We start from the raw sequence: 20,768 nt of genomic DNA on the forward strand, positions 1-20,768 counted from the left end.
CTAAATCAGAAATCAGGAGACAATAACAGACAGTCAGGACTGCTGAGATTATATTGGTTCCCCCGTGCCCAAACTTCAAGATCTTTACACCTCCAGAGTGAGGAAAAGTATTTAGTATTTGGACACCCAGCCCACCCTCTCTTCGAAGTGTTGCCTTCTGCTCAGCGCTACAGGAGACCGACCACCAGAACAGCCAGGCACATGACTTCTGACTGACTTCTGACTGACTTCTGAGAACTGGTGCCAGGAGAACAACCTGGCTTGATTGCAGAAGAGGAGAAACCAGCACCTGAGGATCAGCAGGAGCCCAGTGGAGAGAAAGGACAGTTTCAGGTATCTGGGTGTTCACATCACACAAGATCTGTCAGGTTCCTATCACATCAGTAACATGGTGAGGAAGAACCCTCATTGTTCTGACCACTGTAGATGAATGAGAGATTTTAAACTGCTGTCTAAATTTAAATTCTTCCTGCAGGTCATGCAGGCCCTCAACTGGGAAGACACTTCAAACCTTCAGCACTGCAAGCCATGCTGGTTTCCTCCCATAAGTCTTTAGCACAGAATGCAAAGCATCTAAGTATGTTGAGGAATTTCTTCAGTTTGTTGCTGTTGTTGGTTGTTGTAGCAGCCACTGACAGCACAACTTGACCCTGAGCTCGTTCTTATTTTCATTAACACTCAAAAAGTTTTTGTTTAATGAATGCACTTGGTTTAAATCAGGAATAATACAGAGAGCAAGACAGGGTTATTATACAGCCAAGGTTATTTTATGTTCCATCATAGCAGTGTTTATTGGTTTCTTAGGGAAAAATGTAGATTATCTACAGAGAATGTCATTTCAAGCTGAAAAACCTTTTATAATACTAGTTAATGCCTTTTTTATTCATATATTATTTTCATTTATTTATTTATTTAAATCCATCCAAGCAGAGTTTAGAGACTTGTGTCTAGAATCACTCCCTGGTCCTGAGAGAGGAGGTTCCTCCCGATGTAAATCTCCCATGGAGCACTGTCCAGAAAGGAAATCAGGTCCACAAGCCAGACACAGGTGGGCCAATGACTAGCCACCAGTAACAGGTGGACTTGGTCATGGTGTTTTCCAGGCTAGGACCCCAACCTGGAGGTCTAGCAGAGCTATTTGGGAAAGCATACACATGAATCCTTGGCTATGTTTGCACCATAGCACCCAAAGGGGCTGGTGAAAAGGGAAAGCCACAGGTGACAGGGAGTTGACTCCTCAGAACAAAGCCACTTCTGCCTGTCCAAAAATTGCCATATGCATTCCACCTCCTGCAGGTGCCTCAACAGGACATTTGCTTCCCAATCATATGCTCTGGAGTGTAAATCGCTCTCAGCAAGAGAAATCAGGTCTCTATCAAGGGTAAGATCTGGTGTGCCAGCCTGAACAGAGGGCAAAAGCCACCCTAATGATTGATGTAAGGGATCACCATACGTAGTCCCAGAGTTTCAGGAGGAAGTGTTTCAATACTAGAAACATGGTCCCCATCTTCAGGCAATCGGTGTGCACTTCCAAATGCCGTGGACAGGGTGGCCATCTAGGACCACTCCCCAACCCAAGAGGGAGGCATTTGTCAAAGGCATCTTGTGATGATGACGAGCCCTAAAGTGGGACCCAAGATGAGAAACTGGGGTCTGTCCACATAAGAAGGATACAAAGCTCATGATACCTAAACCTTTTGACCCTGAAAAGAGTGTCAGTGGTGGTGAAAAACCCCTATTACTGAGCCAGACTTGAAACAGTCTCATGTGTATCAAACCCAAAGGAACAGCTCTGGCTGCTACCGAGCCGAGCACCCTCTATACCTGAGTGGCAGAGAGGCATTGGCCTAGCCAGATGTCCTTTACAGCAGGAAACATGGATTCCCTCCCAGTGGGAGACAGATGCGCCCCTTTGTGGCTGAATCCAAAACTATCCCAAAGGTGGTTCTCTGAGAGGGTGAAAGTACACACTTCCCTGTGTTGACCCTGAATCCTGAGGCCTATTGCCAGGCTGCCAAGTCCCTGAGCCAAGATGAGCCAGTAGTCTGTATAATTTATTACATAGATGCTCTGGGGTGCATTGATGCCTGAGCAGCCTCCATGCATGTTGTGAGAGTGAGCAATAAGACTAGCCCAAAAGGGAGAACCCAACACCAGTATGCTTCTCCCATAAAAGTGAGAGAGTCCTGGGAAGTCTCTTGTGCTCTGGCACAATACCTATGTGAAGATAGGTGTCCTTCAAGATTATCATCACCAGTCCTCAGACCTGACCTGACACACAACCAACTAGACCATTAACATTTTGAACTTGTACATTTCAGCATACAATGCAGAGCATGCAGGTCCAAAATTGGGCATAGCCCCTGTATTTCTCGGGAACCAAGAAATGCTGGCTGTAACACAAGAGGTTCAATCTGGGAGGAGAATATGCTCTCTGGCCACTTCTCATATGTGATAGAATTTCCTTTTGAAGGAATGAATTTTGGTCTGTGCCAACAACAATGGGCAGTACACCTTGAAATAAGGAGTATGGGAAGTAAACTGGATTCTGTATCATTTTCCTACAGTATCCAGAAACAACTGTGACACACCTGGCAGAAGCTTCCACATTTCCAGGAGGCAGCGACACATAAGGATCAGGAGAAAGGGTGCACATGGCTGACCCTCGAAGCACCAGAGGTAGTGGGATAGGCATCATCTCAGAAAATCGTGCAGGTCGTTGATCCACTACAAACAGCAGACCAGGCAAGTGTGCGGGACAAACGCTAAGAAAAAAAAATTATTTATTTCTTTTTCTCCTCTCCTTTCTCTGTTTATCTTCTTGTGTAAAGCTGCTTTGAGACAATGCCCATTGTAAAAGGTGCTACACAAATAAAATTGAATTGAATTGAATAGGCAGCAGTGAAGATGGCCCTAGAAGGGACATCCCTATAAACCCTAGCACTTGGGTGTTAGGATTCCTTTTTGGTCCACCTGGTGCCTGCCCTTAAGCTTTGACCTGACACCCAGATTTTACACAGATAGGGGCTTGGGCTAAAACACTAGCTTTCTTTCCTGCTACAGCAGGCCGGTTGGGGCTTGTGGCTACAGGTTGACAGCCCTAGCTCCTCACTTCAGCAAGGGAAGAACAAGCCCTTATAAGAAAGGGGACATCTAAATAAGAGTTTTTTTTTTCTTTATCTCTGTCAAATTGCCTCTCTGTCATAACCAGTGCAGCCATGGAATGGCTGAAAAATGGGAGACACCTGCATGGAGGTGGAAGGCAGCGTAAAGTTTACATTTACATTTCTGGCATCTGGCAGATGCCCTTATCCAGGGCGACTTACATTTTATTTCATTTTATACAACTGAGCACTTGTGGGTTAAGGGCCTTGCTCAAGGGCCCAGCAGTGGCATCTTGGTGAACCGTCTGATCAGTAGTCCAACACCTGCAATTACACTGGAGACTCCTTCCATACAATCTTAAATAAACTTCTCATGTTAAAATACTAAGAGCAGCCATAACACACCTTTTTACTGTGCAGGTCCGTGTGTTATTATAGAAAGGTACACCACGTACAATACATTAGAGTGAGCATTAGCACAAACCTGAGAGCTGATGTTTTTTGTGTAAATGTGTGATATTTGCAGAAAGTTTACAGTAAGTGAATTACATCCATCTTTACATTTATCTCTTATTCACCACAAATAATTACACAGCTGCTTGCTTTCGCTTTCAGTACAATTCTCTCAAAAAAGGTGAGGTTGTGGAAATGGAGACGGAGAGAGTGAAAGATAGAGACGTAGGAGGAGTAGTGAAAATAGAGACAGAAGTACTGAGACTGACAGAGAGAGAGAGAGAGAGAGAGAGAGACGATAGCAAGGCAGAATGAAGGGTCATAAAGACGGCAACCGATCATTGTTCGGCGTTTCCATGGAAACGGGTCTTGGGGGTGGGGGGAGGAGGGGGTTTCTGTGCTTGGCAAGGAGGAGAGTGGCATTTTGGAATGAATACGAGTTCCCACAGGGCAGGTAATAGCACACCTGAACAATGCAGGCCAGAACAACAGCGCTGGCCACACAAAAGGACGACTTCACCTCCGCCGAGCGAAACAAATCCCCACTTACCACATCGGCCTTTTGGGACACAAGAGCTTTATCATGCAAAGCAAAGTTGATGGAGGTGGAAAGAGGGCCAGCTGAGCTGGAAAATGGCTCTCCGCTCGATGTTAAACACCCGCACCAAATGGGTTAAAGGAGTGCATGTAGAGGAACGATACACCATCGACAAAATCTTCTGCGAATAAAAGACGAATCAACAAATACGGCTATGAAGGGGAGACACTTATTATTAGTGACACCATATTAGACAGAAGACTAAAATTTAAAATTGTAACATTTCAAACATTATGACATCCAATCAGTGGCAAAAAGGAAAATGGTACTAACACACACAGGCAGATGCATTTATTTCAATTTTTTTTTTGTTTGAATGTTTCACATCTGTAACAAGTGACCAAACAAACTGAAATGTTTCATTAAGCATACAGTAAAAATCAACTAAACACATTAGATTATTTCAGCTGTCCTTTTGTGTAATTTATTCTGGACAGAGTATCATAAAAAAATCATCTACTTTTAGTTTCTCTTTTGGAAAAGATGTGTTTTCCTAGACGTATTGCACATTCAGGGGCATGTCCATCTGTTATCACATGATGAAGCTGTTACCGATTGGCTGAAAGAATCTACTTTGGGAAAGCCTGAAATCAGCCCCAGCTTTACTTCTTACACTGTGTGTATCCTTTTTTTTAAATGATCGGATATAGATGTCAGAAATAAAGTGGGATAGAGGCAGGGCTTTTGTACCAGCCGCTTGTGTAGATCGGACTTTCCCTCAGGCTTAACACAGCTGATAATGGAGCTAATGAGCTGAACTGAGGGCTTTTGGTTGTTTCCACATCGACCAGTTTGAGTGCTTGGAAACAAAAAGCATTGAAAAAAAAATCCTGGCACCGAGAGACGTGATTCTACCATCCTGGTTTAGAGCAACCAGCACAAGGAAGTGTGAAAATGTTACTAATTACATATCTCCAAAATGCATGAAATTTAAATAAACCATATTATGGTGGACTGGACACAAAAGTAATTTGATTCCTTAAATGATTCTTTAAGGCTTTAGTTAGATTCATTATTCACAGGGAAATAATGAAGAAATAAATTGAATTGACTCAATTTTGTAAGATGGATGTGTCCATAACATAACGGAACACCACAATGGTATGAAAAAGCACCACAAAATTGTTCTTCTCTAACAGTATATCCCAAAGTGATTCCTTCATTTTCTTAAAGTAAACAATACAAAATATTGTATTTGTGGTTTCTTGGTGACACGAAAAAGTTTTTCGTGTCACCAAGAAACCACAAAGTGTAAACAACTCTGTCCTGAAGATGTCTGAAACTGGAAAATTCCAGCTTTTCCTCTGAGAGTGGCAGAGTGAAAGTTTCCTCTTTTACATGTGACACAAACACATTTCTCCTCACAGGACACTTTACACTTTATTAATGATGATCAGTTTATTAGGAGTGTGCACTGTACACTTCCCTCTGAATGAGCTGTTACTATAGTAACCATAACGTATTAAAACAAGCACACTGATATAAACCTGTGCTACTGTCACAGATGCTGTTATAGAAAACTAATCAACACCTGATGACCAATCAGAGTCCAGAAATCAGCAGCACTTAGGTTTTACTTACCATGACACGGCCAGTTCTTAGCTCTTCTCACCCAGTCACACGAGAGACCATCTTCATCTTCATTCAGAGAAAGAGAGAGAAAGAGAGAGAGAGAGAGAGAGAGAGAAGAAGCTGCACCATCCAGACTGACTGACACATCAAACCTTTCCCTCTGAAGAGCCTAGCACTCTCTTCCCCACGTCTCCTGCCAATTTAGCCCTGTCCTGAGGGAAGCCCTGATCCAAACCTCACACCTCACACACACACACACACACACACTCACACACACTCACACACACAAACACACACACACACACAGTAAGAGAGAGAGAATCAATCTGTGATTAGCCCACAGGCCTGTGCAGTGAGACTGGGAGAGAGATAGAGGATAGAGAAAGTGAAGGAGAGAGAGGTACAGAGCTGAATCCTCCTTTCTCAGAGAAAAAAAGAAACAGAAAAGGTGAAAAAAAGATAGAAAAGGAAGAGATTCTGAGGAGAACCCGGTCATTTCTCTTGATTTGTTTGTTTTGTTCAACACAGCAGCAAAGTTTCCAGTCTTTAGCCTGTTGTTATGAACACACTCAGGGGTCAGGAGAGGATGAAATAACTGTGTGTGTGTGTGTGTGTGTGTGTGTGTGTGTGTGTGTGTAGGTTTAAAGAGAAAGAGATCAACCAAAGCCAGAGTGAACATGATTGGTACAGAGATGTGTGTGTTACTGTGTACAGTTGCTTCATTCACATTCACACAGTTCAATAAAAACCAGTCCAAACCTCTGAAAGTGACGAGATTCATCAAAAGATTTGAATCCTATTCCTGTCACTTATCTTAATGTGTTCATTCTCTCTTTCTCCTGTTTTCTTACAGGAAACTAGTCAACTCTGTTTCCTCTCACAACTTCATCATGGATTATTTAGCAGCTCCACACAGTGTCCTTTATTCCTTATAGAAATATACTGCACCTTACACATTTCTTCATCTCCATGCTGTAGAAGTGTGGAAGTCGCACTAGGTTTCTAAACTGGATCTGGACCCTTGTCATGTCTTGAGGAAAAAACTGCTTCCAAACTGTTCCTTTTAAAATTGCGAATGTAAGAAACAGCTTTCGCACAGACTCTCTCATCACTTTGCATTTCTCTGCTTGCTCTGAACGTGGACGCTCGGGTGATTTCGGTGATTTACACTTGGTGCGTGGTCGTTAAAAACTGTAATGGAACTCAGAAATGCTTCAGTAAACTAAGAAGCTTCAGCAGGTCACAGTGTACACTATAAAACTCTCGCTTTATCTCTTTCACACACACACACACACACACAGTAAAGTCCCCCGTGCAGACCAACCATTCACACACACTTAGAGCTCTCCTTTTCCCTAATTACACACCATCATTACAGAGCCAAGCTGTCAAATTAAAAACTTTCTGACTTCCACTTCCCGAGTCTGTGCTCCTTCTCCCAGCATGCACTGCAGGATAATTGAGGGTATTAACAGACAGGCTGGTGAGCAGGAGGGGAGACAGTGACAGCTCTCTGCCTCTCTTTCCTGTCTTTCTCACTCCGTCCGAGAGCTGGCACAGACTCTTCTGTCTGTGTGTGTGTGTGTGTGTGTGTGTGTGTGATCATCTCAGATAATCAGCAGGAATTTAAACCTCTTTACCTTCAGTATGGCTCGATCTCTTCACAGCTCTTATTCCTGTAGTTTATCACACTCTCAGATCAGGAATGTGTTAAATCCAGCTTGATTCTTTTCCTCTAACAGAACTTCACCAAATATTTTATTTCTCATAAACCACAGCAGCTGTTTAGTTCCTGTCATCATTTACATTATAGCAGCTATAAACTTAAGGTGCTGCACCAGCTTTTTGTTTTTTTTTCTCTTTCTTTAAGTTAATATGGCAAATAAAGACTCACAGCTTGTCATTTTACCAAGAAGTTCCAGATTTACCTCTGACTGTTACGAAGCTCTGACACTGGAGACTCCTTCCATACATGTTAAATAAATAATACATCTTAAATCTCCTTTCTGGTGGTCCAGTGGCAGGGAACCAACCCAGCCATTGAGGGGTTAACTCTGAGTGCCAGTCCCAAGCCCAGATAAAATGTGAGTGTTGCATCAGGAAGGGCATCTGGTGTAAAACCTGTGCAAAAATTCAAATATGCGGACCAGATGATCTGCTGTGGTAACCCCAAACAGGGTCAAAAGAACAACAACAACAAATCTCCTTACAGACTGATGCTGAGTATTCCAGCTATATAACAATCCCTGGTCATATTTCTGATATTTTTAGCTCTTTAGTTAGCATGTATTTGGTAACATTTTCTGCTACTAAATTTACTTCTTAATGTGTGGCTTCTGATGATGGTGAAAATCATGTAGAGCAGGGTTTCCCAACCTTTTTTGTATCATGTACTGCTTTGATACCGGACAATTTTACCAAGGCCCAGAGAGAGGGGAGCTCTCTAGTGTCAAGCAAATGTTTCTGTTATAAATGTTATTCTGATATACACTATATTGCCAAAAGTATTCGCTCACCTGCCTTGACTCGCATATGAACTTAAGTGACATCCCATTCCTAATCCATAGGATTCAATATGACGTCGGTCCACCCTTTGCAGCTATAACAGCTTCAACTCTTCTGGGAAGGCTGTCCACAAGGTTTAGGAGTGTGTTTATGGGAATTTTTGACCATTCTTCCAGAAGTGCATTTGTGAGGTCACACACTGATGTTGGATGAGAAGGCCTGGCTCTCAGTCTCCGCTCTAATTCATCCCAAAGGTGTTCTATCGGGTTGAGGTCAGGACTCTGTGCAGGCCAGTCAAGTTCATCCACACCAGACTCTGTCATCCATGTCTTTATGGACCTTGCTTTGGTCACTGGTGCACAGTCATGTTGGAAGAGGAAGGGGCCAGCTCCAAACTGTTCCCACAAAGTTGGGAGAATGGAATTGTCCAAAATGTCTTGGTATGCTGAAGCATTCAGAGTTCCTTTCAGTGGAACTAAGGGGCCGAGCCCAGCTCCTGAAAAACAACCCCACACCATAATCCCCCCTCCACCAAACTTTACACTTGGCACAATGCAGTCAGACAAGTACCGTTCTCCTGGCAACCGCCAAACCCAGACTCGTCCATCAGATTCCCAGATGGAGAAGCGCGATTCGTCACTCCAGAGAACGCGTCTCCACTGCTCTAGAGTCCAGTGGTGCTTTACACCACTGCATCCGACGCTTTGCATTGCACTTGGTGATGTATGGCTTGGATGCAGCTGCTCGGCCATGGAAACCCATTCCATGAAGCTCTCTGCGCACTGTTCTTGAGCTAATCTGAAGGCCACATGAAGTTTGGAGGTCTGTAGCGATTGACTCTGCAGAAAGTTGGCGACCTCTTCGCACTATGTGCCTCAGCATCCGCTGACCCCGCTCCGTCAGTTTACGTGGCCTACCACTTCGTGGCTGAGTTGCTGTCGTTCCCAAACACTTCCACGTTCTTATAATACAGCTGACAGTTGACTGTGGAATATTTAGGAGCGAGGAAATTTCACGACTGGATTTGTTGCACAGGTGGCATCCTATCACAGTTCCACACTGGAATTCACTGAGTTCCTGAGAGCAACCCATTCTTTCACAAATGTTTGTAAAAACAGTCTGCATGCCTAGGTGCTTGATTTTATACACCTGTGGCCATGGAAGTGATTGGAACACCTGATTCTGATTATTTGGATGGGTGAGCGAATACTTTTGGCAATATAGTGTAACTATATTTAAGACATTTTATTCTGATAAAAAAAACTATAAACTCTATTAAACTATAATATTGTGTTCCAATCGAAACCATGCTTGCTGATATTGTGGTCTATAACTCCTCCCCAAAATGCCCGCTGCCCTGTATCCCACTCTCTCACTGGCTGTAGGTCATCGCCGAGGTATTTTTCAGTCAGAACTTGCTGACAGGTCCAGATATTTAGTATGCCAAATATTGCACGGACGTCAGCGATGTAGAGGCGACTCTCTCAGATCGCATCTTTGATAATTCTGTGATTGTCACTCACCCGCATGCACAAGCTCCATTTGCCTTAATTTACGCCTTTGTCTGTGATTTTGCAAAACCTGAGGCACAGGTGGAAGTGGCAATAAAAGCAATAAAATACATATAATTTTAAGTTTTATATTTGTATATTATAAGTTTATTGTTTCTTTGTGGCCTGGTACCAAATGATATGCGGCCCGGTACGGGTTTTGTACATCTTTATTCCTATATAAGTGATCATTTTAAAAGTAACTGCTTATTCCTTTAGTGAGATACTACTGGAGGTGTGTCAGGATCCATCCGTAGGAGTTTATTGAACAGATCCAGGGCAAACAATCCAAGCGTGAATCAGGAAGTTGTTAACAGAACCGAGAGACAGAACCATAATCCAAAAGACAGGGAAATGATCAGACACATGAAACAGTGTAATAAACAGAGAAAGGCTTGGTATGCTGGAGAACTGACAAAACTGCACAATATGGCTAACGTGAGCCTTGTTCAAATGTTGTACAAACAGGAAGTGAACTTTGACACAGGAAGTGGAATCCGAATTAATTAAAATGATGGCTCCCTCTGGTGGAGGGATGAGTGATCCATGGACTGAGATGTTACAAGAGTAAACCAAATAACCAGGAACCAGAAAACACCACATCATGGAATGATCAGGAGAGAAACACTGAGCGTTTATTGCACACTGCGGTGGTGGTGGAGCCTGTGTCCTTTTAGACTGCATGATTGTGTAAGTGTGTGTTTCATGTAACATGGTGGTTGTTAGACGGTGTCTTCAGCTGCTATGTTTGTAGGCTGCTGTGTGTTAAGCAACTCAGATTCCAGCATTGATGTGACCAAAACACTGTCTTTTAATCCCTGCCTTTCAGTTAGATTCATTTCCACATGCAGTAAATGCTGAAGGGACATTCAGACTGGTAAAACATTGTATAATAACATATTTTTCAAGCTAAAATTTAGCTAAAAACACACACAACAATCTAGGACTTATTTTAATGGCATTTAATCATTTATACAACTGAGCAGTTAAGGGCCTTGCTCAAGGACCCAGCGGTGGCAGCTTGCAGGTCCTAGAATTCAAGCTAACAACCTTCTGATCACTAGTCCAACCTCTGAGTTACCACTTCCCACTTGCTTGTCTTCAAGTTTCCAAACAAACATTTATTTCATACCCTATTCTCTCTCTCCTAGATGAGTCTTCATATACAGCCTGGCGTATTTCACTGCAGAATGTAATTTAACACAGCTAATAAAAGACGGAAATGAAATAAATCCTGACTTGCCGTGTGATTATTCCATTTGCTAGCAGGAAATAAATATCCAGCTTCAGTGTGTAAGTACGTCGAGATGCGAGGGTACGATCACTGGGCTCCTGATGACCTCTGCACCACGAGAGAGGGAACAGAGGGCCGCTGTGCGATCGATAGCAGATGCTATCACAGCTCCCCCACAGTAAGCTGATCTAATGGAGGTCACATGGCATGGATGGTCTATTTATTTTACAGAGCAAAATGCAGCATGACAGCGTTCTAATCAACCGACAAGAGGATCAGATAACCACCAGTCTCTCTCTCTCTCTCTCTCTCTCTCTCTCTCTCTCTCTCTCTCTCTCTCTCTGTAAACGCCGTTTTCACTTTCATCTTCCTTTTCTTCCTTTTCATCCCCTGCTTCTCTCACCTTTTCCACCACCAGTGCCTGGGGGTCCTGAGCTCTATGGGGTCGTCAGCCAGGAAAGAGCCATTACGCTGCCACATGGATACAGTCACAGGGTCAGATTCTGTAACCGTTAACTGGAGCTAGGAAAGTGGATGAAAAACAGGTATGGTTAAATCTGTAAAGCTTCGTCGAGTGAGATGATGAAAAGAATAATAATGAATAAATTCCTGTAGTGCGACATTATCAATATGATCGATATGATCATGCTTGACAAGCAAGGCAAAGATCTATTTCTATTCTGCTCGCCTTTTCCCGCCATCATGACACACTCTGGCCTCGTTCCACTTCACACCCGCGATGATAAAATCGAACTTTAATCCCTGTTTTGTAATTAATTATTTACACCTGTCTCCAACTTTCCGCTCTGTTGTCAGGATATGTGGAGCACCGAGTCCCGATGTTGTGAGCTCGAGTGATGATCGTGCTGTTTGATAAAGCATTCTGTTGAAGAAAAGTCAGCAGTTATTAAGGCTCTCTCTCGACACGATGGTGTCGGGCTGCACACTGTGCTGGGAGCGAGCTCTCTCTGAGGACGAGTTCAAACACAGCATCCCGAACATATGCTCTCCGACACACAGGAATAACGTTTCATCTGCTTTCCGAGCAGCTCCTCGTCTTCTCTTTGTGTCTGAGTTTTCACCAAGCACCTCGACTTTGTTTAACCTCAGCCAGGAGGATTCCATTTGACTTGACATCATGCAAAATTATTCGTTATTCTAATGAGCCAGAGTGTGATCCGGGTGATTTTTGTATATCTGGGAACAAGAAGAACAACACCTTCTATATCTCATTTCCATGCAGCGTCTTAATCATTACTTGGTTTGCATGACTTTTTAAGATGTTCCAGTTGTGACACTTTGTCTTTAAGCATGTTAGCATGACTTTTTTGATTGTCAGTGCTAACTGGTAGGTAACTGGTTTCTTTATTTAGTTTTCTGAACCAGTTTTCTGTTGTAATGGGGAACGTGGCCAGTTGGCCCACATTTAATGGAGAATGTGGCCCATACATATTTGTGTTAAGGGTCTTGCTCAGCAGCCCAAGGTTGGACTTAACACCTTAACCATTAAGCTACCACTTTCTATCATATGATTATTCCATCCTACTAGGCAACACTATATTTGTGTGGTAAGACAGTTAAGATCTCTTGACTTGATTGAACGTTGAAATTTGGAGATAAGGGACAATGTTGATGAGAAAATGAGACGGAGAGGAGAAAGAAGGTGCCCATAATTTCAGGTGTTCAGAAGTCTGGACAAACACAGCGTAATGGCTGATGGTAACTGTGTGGTGTAAATCTTGCCAGGAGACACGGTCCACCAGCAAAGTCGATTACTCAGGCATTAAACTCAATCTGAGCAGGACCTTGAAGGGGAGATTTTCATTACGAGACCAAGAGCATCTGCAGATGAGGACCACAGCAGCCAAGGCCAAGCTCTTTACACCTTTTCACCTTCTATTACACAACGGCACGCTTTCCACAGCTGCTCCGAGCATACTCCAACGTGGCAACAGATTTATTCTCCTATTTCCTTTTATTCTTTTATCAGAAAGGCTGAGAGACTTCAAGAGAGGGATAAGCTGTAGTCCAGGAATCGAGCAATGGAGAGATTTAGAACAAGAGAGAGAATCATTTTGTAAAACTCCAGCAGAATGTGGAGGTGTTCGTTGGTGCAAGACCAAGAATACCAGGAACAGGCTCTTCTGACTACACCTACGTATTCATCATGGGGTTTCCATCCACTGGTTTGCATGCAAATTTTGTAAAGGCCTCCTACATATCACAGGGTTTTCTGCTTGGCAGAGGTGGAAATGTTGGCATGTAAATAAAAGAAATTGTGATTCATTTGTGTAGAAAGCAGAATTGACTTAATATTAACCTCTGAATAATGCGTGTCTTCATTCTCCTCAAAGCTGTGATTATCATGTCACACCACAGGGCCGTGCAATCCTGGAATCTGATTGGACAGAAGGGTGTTGATTCTTTTCATAGAACAGTGTTCCATCTGATGCTCTTCTAGTTTATAACAACAGCTAATTCACAGAAAGAACTGAATAGACCGCCAGGGATTAGTTTTAAAAATCACTTACACTGCAAATAGTGTAAGATTTAAAAAAAAAAGAGGTATAAATATAACACAGGCAATTCTCTTTACATGTAAACATTTAGAGAACCAAAATATGGATATTTTCATGTCCAATTCCTATATTTATTTTTTAAATTATTTAAATTATTCATATATTCTAATTATAAATAAATTAATATTATTTAAATTATATATTTGATATATTTATAATTTAATATATAACATAATATATATTATATATTATATATTTTATTTTTATTTTATATCTAGACCCTGGGTGTCAGATCTACGGTATCTTCATTGATATTGTGAACATGTCAGTAAGGAAATATTTGTTTAACATTCATGGAAGGAGTCTCCAGTGTCACAGTCAAAGGAAACAGAGGAGATTTGTGGTTTCTTTTTGATATAACAACAGACAACTTTTTTGTCATATTAAGAGAGAGAAGAGAGAGGCTGCTGAGGAGGTGGTTTCTAGCTGCTGTAACATAGCTGAGAACAGAATTTCACTCATTTGTGTAACTTTAATAATAAAATGCTTATTGTTGGCAAATTGCTGTGGTGTTAGAGGAGTAAAACCCTTTGTAAGATGATATTCCTAATATATAGTCCTTATATAGTTTTTGAAATTTGCCCACAGACTTTTTAACTCATACAGAGAGAGAACATTGTGCTGCAGTGCTGTAGAGAAAAAAAGAAGAAGAAGAAGAAGAAGCATATTTATTTCTGTGTATATTGATTTTTCCCCATATACAGTGAATTTGCAGCGTATTTAGCAACAGAGCGTCGTGCCTAATGAACTCTACTGAGTCTAGACGGGTTTGGAGAGATGACAGAACTTTGAGTGGGATGTTCATGAAAGTGCACAGGTCACCGAGTTCACGCTGCAAAGTTTTGAAACTTTTCTCTCGCCGGTTTTAACGATCTCACGATTGCAGATTCACAGGAAAACACAGCGGATATGGAAAGTTTGTTTTCCCTGCAGCTCTGAGCTGATTGGTCGACGATTATAGATCTGCCTCTAAATCTCTGTGATCTGACCCCTGCCACGAACCCCGACTGCTGGCTTATACAAAATAAATAAAGTAGCTGTGCGTGTGTGTGTGCATGTGTGTGTGTGTGTGTCACTCCCTCATGGTCCAGTGTGTTCCACCTCCCAGTGTGAGTAAAAATAGCTCAGAAGGTGGGAAAACACCCAATTTGGCAACACTGAAAGGAAAGCGAACAGATGCTTGCATAGAAATCCTCCAACAGAGACACTACTGTGTGTGTGTGTGTGTGTGTTCTGTGTCCCAGCAGATGGCTGTTAGCATCCACCACTATAACCATTTAGCTGATAACTCTGTGTCTTTATATAAATATAAATATAAATATATATTTTCTACTTCAGAATATTAGATTTTTTTAACATTAATATTATTATTATTTTTATTATTATTATTATTTTATGTTGCTGTGGTGGAATTGTTATTAATTTACATTTTGAGCTTCCCACATATTTTTGAGGTGAAAATAATGAACTCATTTATCTCAAATGTTAATTTGGTATCAGAAATAAAATTGTATTTTCTTAGAATTGTAGTTTCTCTGTGTTGTTTATACAGTATACATTAATTTATAGTTTTATTTCATGAAAATCTATCTGGTGTTTCTTGTTAATTTCTGCTGAGTGTCTTAAAATCAACAGTTTTTTTTACACAAACATTAAATGTAACTATAAACTTTGTAACGTTGTTATTACTTAAAAAAAGAAAAAATAAACAAATTTAAGTAAAAGAAAAGTTTAAAATTTGTCAACTTCACCAATATAAAGTAAAGACCTGCTGCACCTGGGTAACTTTCAGCCATCTTGGATTGAGGGGGCCAATACTTTTGTATTTTATTAGCCCAATGTTTTTATTTTTACAGATTTCATAAAACAAGCAAAAAAAAGGTCTTCGTTCTGCTCATATGTTTCAATTAATGTTGCTTTTTTTCCTGCTTTCCAAAAATAAAAATAAAAATGAAATAAATAAAGTGGCGAGGAGACAAGTGAGGCAAATCGTGTGGGGGAAAGTCGTCTGGGGAAAAATGAAAGGATGATGTGTCAGTGTTTTGTGATATTGTGCTGTCAGACGTTCGGGCGCTCTCATTTCCCGCAGCAAAGATGATGAGCGAGCTCGCTGACAGCCGAAGCAGATTAGAAAGTCGCTCTCTCTTTTCCTCCTGACCGCGATTCCATCTGATTCCAACTGACGTTTATAAATTTAATAATGCAGCGATAATTTGGTGTCAAATGACAATTGACAGATGCTGTGACCTGGTGACAGGGACATGGACAGGAGATGGTTATTAGTGTGTAAGAGAGAGAGAGAGAGAGAGAGAGAGAGAGAGAGAGAGAAAGAGTAAAACTTGGGCATATTGAGCAGTTTTCTGATCAAGCTCAGCTCTTTCGCCCTCAGACTGTTTATTACTGCAGCTCACTATGGACTGAGGCATGACTCTTAAATCAATCAATTAATCAATCAATCAATCAATCAATCAATCAATCAATCAATCAATCAATCAATCTCAGGTGTGTACAGCAGGATTGTGAACTTCAGTGAGAGAGAGTCCTTGAGCAAGGCCCTTAACCCTCAATTGCTCAGTTCTATAAAATGAAAGTCACTCTGGATACGGGCATTTTCCAAATGTCAGAAATGTAAATGTAAAATGTCAGGATTTATGTTTTGGCTTTAAGAACACTACCAGATATTATCTGAGAATAAGGTTAAATACATAAATATGACATTATTGATTCAATAATAGCCTAATCCACACAAACATATCCCCCGATTCCCCCCACAATCCCCTCAGTCCTTCAGTTAAGGACTCAGAACCATTTTACACTAAACTTCACTTCTCAAAGAAATACACTTCATTTTGTCACTTTATTCAATGTACAATCTGGATCGAATGTTTTATGCCATGCTTAATTTTAGCGCACTAAGCAGGGGAACACAGAACAGCACTGAGGCAGGGAGAAGGTATAACAGAAAAACAAGGTTTTATTAAAGACTTTCAAGCCAGCATGAAAGGAAAATGAAACATAAGTGGCTTTGTAGTAGCTACTATTTCATCCCCTAGCCAAGGGAGCCTAGTGCATAGTGCATAGTGGCAGGGCATGAGGCTGGAGCTGGAGGGTTAAAGAAGGAGCTGGAGGTTTGGAGATGGTGCTGGAGGCAATGGTGGCTTGGTGGCATCAGCCCAGGAACATGCCAGAGCTTCGGCAGTTTGTTGAGGCTTTGGGGCTATCCAGAGGATTGTGGAGACATAAAAGAGACAGAGAGACGTCTGAAGACAGCTCACCTTATTCTGAAGATGGAGTGCTCCTGGCCCTCCTGATTGGCTGGTGCAGTTTTGGATGGCTTTTTGGCCACCCTGCCTTGCACTCTAAGTTAGCGGCGTTTTCCACGGTGCTATGAACATAAAACAGACAGAGACATGCTGTGTTATTCCTGTCCAAAAACAACTGCTTCTGATTAGCCAGCACAGTTTTGGCGGGCTTTTGGCTGCTCTACCTTGCACTTCAATTTAGTGGTGCTGTCCAGGGTGCTGCTGCCTCTTTTGTGATGTGGTTTTGAGGGGTGAAGAGTGGTTCTCAGCTGAAAGAGTGGGGCAGACCTTGCACCGCCATCACAGTAAAATACATTTCAATAATCAACGTGTTACACAACTTATGTTTATATTTTACAGTACATTCTGTTTATTTATTTTGAATCTTTTATTTTTTTTTACTTCTTAATTTAAATTCCTTTCATTAGTGTTATGTTTAAATGTCCTTCTTGCTGTCTGGGATTCAATTTTGTTGTATCATGTATAATGACAATGAAGTATCTTATCGTTATCTTAAAGCACAGAGAAGTAGATTTTCCTCGGAAGACGGAAATCGATCATTGTTTATTTGTTTGGATAAAATGATGCATTTGAGGAATCCCCTCCTCTTCTCCTGGCTCCCCTTGCAGTGTATCACTGCTTTAGATTTCTAGTGTGTCATGATTGTATTAGCTTGTCTGTTTAAACTCTTGGTGTGTCTGTGGTTAGTGGTGACGTCTCTATTCATGCGTTTCTGAACTGTGGTCTCCTGCATTTTCTTAGTCATGAGTATTTCTAGTCCGGAACTGCTTGTTTTAACCTCGCCCACCTGCCCATCCCTGATTCATGGATCTGCCTGAATACATGTGAATCTTATGCACTTTCATGTTACAGAACGAAAGTTGTATGTGTAGCAGATGACTGCTCAGTCAGCTTATCCTTTAAACCAACCATATACACACACAATAAAATCACTGATGTTATTTTATTAAATTGTATAAATGAAAAGTAGCACATTAAAAGCTAGATGAAATTCATTATCCTGCTTGCATTGTGTTTGTTCTGTACAGCTTTTATCTGGCTGTTATATCGATGTGTGGCATCTCTGCTTCTGCTCTCAGTTTGTACTTGTTGTCAAAGTTAATCTTTAAAAAAACACAGACTAACTTCAGGTTTTTAAAAAAATTCAGTTTGAAACTCACAGGTTAGCTTTGTTAACTCAGAGCCTTAGTCTGAAGGTGGAAGATGTGATAAAGATAAACTGGCTGATTAGAAGTCACACACACACACACACACAGAGGTGCGTTAATTAGACCTGATTAGTGCTTAATAGAGAACAGGTGGAAATCTGTAGGTGGGAGGAGCCTGTCGTCAGGGGGAACAAGGAGAGGTTTGTGTATGCAGAATTGTTTGCTGTCTGTGGCTGTGTCTCTGTGTGTGTATGTGTGTGTGTGTGTTATAGAAAACACCAAACAGGATTCACTCAAACTTCAGGATCATATTTCAGCAGTAACACTGCTGGAAACCTAAAGCTGTGGTTTTAAATTTCTGAGAATATAGCAATGTACAGTATAGTAAAAAAACACACACACACACACACACAGTCACCGGGATGCCACTCTCTGCCCTCCTCACTTCACCAAAATTCAATTAAAACTGGAAATTGTCAATTAGAGTTGTGTTATGATCCTGGAACAATGATCTAATCAGTGATTCATGGGCTGGAGCGTCCACAGGGGGTCTGTAATCTACCTGTGATTTAAAGCTGCACAACTGTCAGAGCTGCAGTTACTGAAAAGTCGTCAACACCCTCTGACCAATCAGAGCCCAGAATAGAGCCCGGAACGCTGAGGTGTAAAGAATATGATCAGTGTTTATAAAGTTGATGATCAGTGACACTGTATTCAGTAACTAATCTGAACGCAGTAGGAAACGTGTGTATTTACATATGATAAATGTATGACAGCTTTACACACACACATACACACACACACACACACATATACACACACACACACACACTCTCTTCTTGGAATTCACCTCTTTTGCTCTGGCCTGTGGCAAGAACACAATGAACTGATACACTTTATGTCTCTCTCTTTCTTTCTCTATCACACACACACTCACACACACACACACACACAAACACATATTCCATATGCATTAGCCACTGCTTGTGTATATACAGTCCAAACACACACACACACATACACACCCACACACAGTCCTCAGGCTGATAGTCCTCTCTGTAATTCAATTAGTAGGGCTCTGTCTCATTAAGGGAATGTGTGTGTGTGTGTGTGTGCGCATGAGAGAGAGAGAGAGAGAGAGAGAGAGTTTGTTTCAGCTTTGCCCCAGGCACATACTCACATTGAGTAGGGACGGAGAGGTGAACCTGCAGCCTGGGAATAACAGTCACTCACAGCAATTTGTCTCACACACACACACACACACACACAGTAAATGAATCACTCAATAAAATGAATCCTTCTGTAAATGAACCACAATGTAAATAAATCAAGGGAGTCGAATGTGAGTCAAATGCGAATGAATCAATGTAAATGAATCATGTTATAACTAAATTACATTGTGAATCGAGTTGTAATTTAATCATATTGTAAAGGAATTACACTGTAAATGAATCACACTGTAAATGTATCATGTTAACTATGTAAAATACAAATGGACAATGAATAATGCTGTAAACGAGTCACACTCTAAATGAACATCACAGGAATTGAATCCCGCATTAACTGTATATCTAATTTACATTTAAATAAATAATTCTGCATCACAATGACACTGTCGATGAAGCACATTTTAAATAACATACACTGTATGTAAAATATATTTAAATAAACTAAGAAAGATACACAAATTCACATAGTAGCACACACACACTGTCAATATACACTTGAAATAAATCGCTCTGTAAATGTATCATGCCTCAACAATACTGTATGAATCATGGTGGAAGTAAATCACAACAAAATATTTTGACTTTTGCAGGAATTAGACATGGCTGCAATTTACACTCACACTGGCAAAGAAAACAAAGATAACAGTTGACAAAAATGTAAACAATATCCAGCGTGTGAACTGTATTCATTTGTTTTAAGGACATTGATTTAAAATGATTCAAACTCTGAGGATTTAGCAGGTGAAGATCTCCAGGCTCATTCATACAGCATGTGGGATATAATTATGGAGGAGAGCTCAGTGAGGCCTGGAGCAGGAACCAGGCACTGTCCACACACACACACACACACACACACAGAGTAAAACACAAACTTTCAGTGTCTCTATTGCTCTGCGTTTTTCACTGCACAGACGATGGAACGAGCTGAACTCAGGATTCAGGTTCATCTTCCAGCAGCTTGAGATACGGTCGCCATGACAACAGTAAAAGTGACTGCTGCATCTGTGACACCACGGTCAAGTCCAACGTGGAAGAAGTGCTCAGATTAACACTGTTCCTTTGTCTGATTGCTTGTATCACAACTCAGTTACTTGCAGGAAGACTCAGTGATAAAGGATTTATACCGTATGAGTCAAGGGGAATAAGTCGTGCGGGACAACACAGAACTGTCTCATGTATTTATTCTGATAGAGCTTTCCATACTGGGATTTTCAGTTATAAAGAAAACATGAATCCTAGTATAAAATAAATGGTGTTGCTGAGCTAAAACTGACTGGAGACCAGTGTGTGTAACTCAGACTCAACTAGCTGAGCGCACAGAAGACAACACAAAACGTTGCAGTAGAAATACGCTAGTGGCAGAACTTGCACAGAGAAGACACAAAACACAGGGTGAGATTTCCATATGTCTGATAAGAGTCAGTGAGCTTGTTTTTTTTATTGCCTACACACAAAGCTGAACTTACTGTAACT

Source organism: Hemibagrus wyckioides, linkage group LG12 (assembly GCF_019097595.1).
Source record: "Hemibagrus wyckioides isolate EC202008001 linkage group LG12, SWU_Hwy_1.0, whole genome shotgun sequence".
NCBI lineage: Eukaryota > Metazoa > Chordata > Actinopteri > Siluriformes > Bagridae > Hemibagrus > Hemibagrus wyckioides.